The 4737-nt window shown below is 31.9% G+C and overlaps 1 long non-coding RNA gene across 2 annotated transcripts in view; it reads right to left on the bottom strand.

Moving 5' to 3' along the window:
* Nucleotides 1-3368, bottom strand: part of LOC148936005 (uncharacterized) — an 86657-nt gene extending 83289 nt beyond the window's left edge. The window contains exons 1-3 of one of the 2 annotated variants that reach the window (XR_016139830.1): nt 3187-3366; nt 2072-2248; nt 137-1865 (exon numbers count right to left, since the gene is read on the bottom strand). This is a non-coding gene — a long non-coding RNA (uncharacterized LOC148936005). Of the gene's footprint in view, nt 1-136; nt 1866-2071; nt 2249-3186 lie in introns of those variants that run through there. The other variant, XR_016139829.1, reaches the window with a different exon arrangement.
* Between the last annotated feature and the right edge of the window lie 1369 nt (nt 3369-4737).

The following is a 4737-nucleotide window of genomic DNA, read 5'->3' on the forward strand; positions in this document are numbered from 1 at the left end:
GTATTTCTTGTGTAATTATGATGTATCATATAATTTAGCTAATAATTTTATTGCCAATTATATTACATTTGCAATAAATTATATATTATTTTTTGTAGTAAAATGTTTATGTTTTTCAAAAATTTTATCTTTTCTAATGATTATAACATAATAAATATCTAAAAAGTTTGAGTAAAATGTTCCACTATACACAGATTTTATTACTATCGCTTATAAAGTCGCCTATAAATATCGCTTATAAAGTAATGTATATAACTAACCTGATAATGTCTTGATGCTGCTTGATACATTTACGTATGTAATCTTTGGTTTTCGTGCATTGCAATTTCTGCTGTAGTACTTCTAATTTAGCCGTAGAGTAACAAAAAAACATGGCGATTGAAATATCAGTATTGAAGCATAAAAACACATTCTATGCCGCTAAATATTTGTGAAATATAGATTAAACATCTTCTGGATGACGTATTGTACATAAAAGAAGGATACCATACATCAACAGGAAAATATTCTTTTGTGATTAAAGGCCGAAGACAGATAATCAGTCCAGCACATGATAATAATAAAGTATTCGCTACTAAAATTAATGTATAACGATCCACATGTTTCTGCAGAATATTTATCTCATTTTCATCGGCATTTTGCAAGTAATTCTCAATTTCTTTAAAAGATGCTGTAAAAAAGTTTTAAAATGTTATCAGACTAATAACGCAAAATTTAAATTATATACCTGAATATAATTATAAATAATGTTTAAAACAAAAAGAGGATAACAATTTTTGTGGTTTTCAGACTTATTTCTCTGCTGTTCAAATATGCTAAAAATTATTTATTATAAGATATTAATAAAAAATTATTAAAAAGTTAATTAATCGCTTGCGAATTACTTTATTATGAACTATTATTTACGTCAATGCTTATGTCAATGTTTTATATGAATATTGCAATTCATTTCATCAATATATACTATGTATATATCTAAAAGGCCATGAGCAGAGAGAAGCCTGAGAACGGCCATCCCGGCCTTTTTCATGAGACGGTCGAAACTCCCCATACATTAGCGCACCAACCATTTTTACATGTGATACTACGTATCACATCCATTTTTTGCGACATGCCGATAAAATCACCGTGTCAAAAATGGATGTAATGCAAGTCCGTGCTATATTCACAATTCGTGGATGTATAATGCTGTAATTATAGATGCATCTTATGCGATTTTATTTATTCATGAGTATAATATTAACAATATGATTATGTTTAATATAATGGTTATGTATATAATGTTAATCGACACTCTTTAGATTGCAAAAAAGTTACGCGAACATAAATTATAGATGCATAATTGTATAATTATAGATGCATTTTAATGCATAAAAATATTTTCAGTTTTTGTAAACGAATATGTTGTCTCTTTATTTGTTGCTCTTTTTTCATTGTATTATTAATACAATTTAATAGTTACTCGAATCGAATTTTTGCTGAAATGTATGTCAATGTACGCATGTATATTTATGCACATGCATACTAATTTCCCTTTTTCTTATACAATTAATAATATCAATCAATAATGGTAATGAGCGAACGTGACAGTAGACAGCGCATTGGTCTAGTATGCTAGAGATACCTGGTTCCCAGTAAGGTCAAAATATTTTCATATGTTCGTGTCTCTTCTCGACGGTCTGACAAACCATGAGAGTATTCTTGCTCATAGAACCTTCTCAAAAATTTGCCGTTCGGAACCGGCGTTAAAAAGTAGGATCCATATGCCTACCCCAGGGGTCGGCAAAACGCTGAAATTGGGCACGGGCGCCCGCGAGTGTCCGCCTGTGTGCACATCCCAGGAGTGTATCTAATATTTTTAGTACCTTGGAATAAAGTTCCGCATTTCAAATGAAACTTAATTTATGGATCAATCAATTTCAATCTCGACAGTTTTTCAAATTTATTATTTGTTGCCATGCACATTCAAGATAAACAATAGAAATGAAGAATATATAAATTCACTTCAATTATTACATAATGAATTCGATTGTCGGTTTAGAGAAATGCAATGTTTTAGAAGAAGACTTACTTATTTTTATGACACCTTTTATTGTTGATATTAATATTGTTCCCGCAGATATACAATTAGAATTAATAGATTTAAAATGTGACACTGCTCTTAAAAATCGTTTTTATACAATGACTGACATCGTACAATTTTATTTATATATATCTCAAGAATGTTTTCCTCGACTACATGCTTGTGCTGCAAAATAATGAGTATGTTCGGTTCTACATATTCATGTGAACAATTATTTTCTATTATGAAATTAAATAAATCTCGATTACGCGAACAATTAATAGATTCACATTTGAATTTTGCAATAATTCGTTTAAGTTGCCAAAACGATAACACCTAATATATCGTATATAATATCGGAAAATTATGAATCTAACGGAGCGCATCCCTCCGCTCCGTTCCTCCTCCGATTTTCCCCTGACTGACCATCCGTCGGGGACCGCCGAACAACAGGCGGAGTGCGGCAGTGGCCGCAAGAGGCATTTATGCCTCCTTTTTTAAGTATCACAATACGCGAACTCTGAAGCGTCAGAGAATACCACGAAAACATGTGTGTTTTCGTGGTATCTCCTCGCACCGCGCCGCGCGTCGCGCCACCAAGCGTTAACGCACTCCGCACCGCACCACGCACCGTACCACCGAGCGTGAATGCGTCCCGCGCCGCACCGACGCCGCGCCACGCAAGCGAGCGAGCATCCCGGATCGCGCCACGACCGCGTCTACAAGTGCGTGACTACCCCCGCACCGCGCCGTTACATTGAATAGATTAAATTAATGATTAATGTAATAAGTATGTATAATAGGAAGAGCTGGAAAGGATTGTCGAAGAAAATTTTAGTGGAGTTAATTTTGTGAAGGATGATATTTTTACTTGGTTCAAATAAGAAATAACAAATTAAAATAATTCAGACAGGATTTTTCTGAACGGAAACAAAATGAAAAAAATGTAATAGAAGTCTAAGAAAAAGAGAGTTACGTGAACACGTCAATTATCAGTGACCACAAGTTTCAAATGTGCACCGAACGATGGCTTTACAGATTTAGGATATACCGTATGCATTGAAAATGTAAAAAAAAACAAAAGAAAGCAAGATTAATGTCAATCACAGGCCTCAAAGACTTACCAAACGATTGGCATATAGATTTATGGCACACCATGTATATTAAAAATTAATACCCTTTATTTCACGTACACCCACATAAACATAGTCTCCAATGGACGTTCATTAAACTTCCATGGCTTCATTAAACTTCCATCGAACATCTATCTTCACGAAGATAGATAGGACGTTAGACGTCCATTAGCCGTTCAGCCAACCTCTATGGTGGGCGATCCCCTAGGATTCCACTGTGGAGGTGTCCTCTATAGTCTCCATGCGACATCTATCTCCATGGAATAGATCTCTAATAGAGATCTATACTACCTCCATGATGAAGCTCTGTCAAATCTCCATTAGACGTCTCATGGAGGTTGTATGGAGGAATTACAGATGTTTCATAAAACTTTCATGGATCATATACAAAGCTTAATTGGAGGTTTTAGATCCTTTGCAGATTGATTATTTTATAATAAAAATTAAGAATATATACTTATAAATAAGAATATATACTTATTAAAAATATATACTTATAAATAAATTAAAGTTTATTGTATATATCTTATTTATTCGTATTTAATTGTATATAAATGATTATACCAATCACAAAAAACATACTTTATTGAATAAAAGAAATATCTCGCTTATTTAATGCAATCAATAAATATATAAATGAGTAAATAGAATATATACGTAAATTTATAAATATAACCTAAATTTACACATGAAACATGGCATTAAAAGTCCATATAACATAATCTTATATTAACATATAACCTTCACACTTTTATATATATAGTTAAATTATTTACGAAAATTGCATACGTTATCAGGACATTGATATTAAGAGATATTTGAATCTTATGACAATGAGATAATATTCACTGATAGGAGATCTATTATATTTTTATATCAAAGTTTCTAAGTTTAATTATATTATTATTCTAATAGCTGGTTTCAATCGATCACAAAGGTAAAAGAAGCTCAATCATATATTACAAGGGTGACCAACATTTTTGTTCAGTATCATTGAAAAAATTCTTTTTATTAACTTTTTCTGGCTATTTCAATAAAATCAAATAATAATTTAATATTTTAATTGTGATATAATAATAAAAAATAATTGATATAATTAATAATCTTTTTAGTAACCTTCTCATAAAGTCTCCAATGTGTGTTTATTAATCTTTCTCAAAGCCTTATAAAACATTCATAATTATGCCATACAACTTCCATGAGACACCTATGTAGACATCTATAGAGATCTAATAAAGGTTAGAAATGCGGAATGAATTTCTAATAGAAGCCTACCAGTAGGTTCATGGACGTCTAATAGAAGTTATAAATCTTTATGGTGGACTTCTAATGGACATCTATTAGAGATTTTTGTTCCATGTGGATAACGTCGGTTGAACATCCACCGAGACTCCATGAATTTTCTATTAGAGGACCACATAACATCAATTACGTCTACCTAAGTGAACCTTCCTTTAGCGATCCATGTAACATCTAACAGACGTCTTTGGAAGACATCTAATTGACATCTAATAGAAGTCTCATAGACTTCCACAAAGCAGA

Source organism: Pogonomyrmex barbatus, unplaced genomic scaffold (genome assembly GCF_055798465.1).
Source record: "Pogonomyrmex barbatus isolate J1 unplaced genomic scaffold, ASM5579846v1 scaffold3, whole genome shotgun sequence".
NCBI lineage: Eukaryota > Metazoa > Arthropoda > Insecta > Hymenoptera > Formicidae > Pogonomyrmex > Pogonomyrmex barbatus.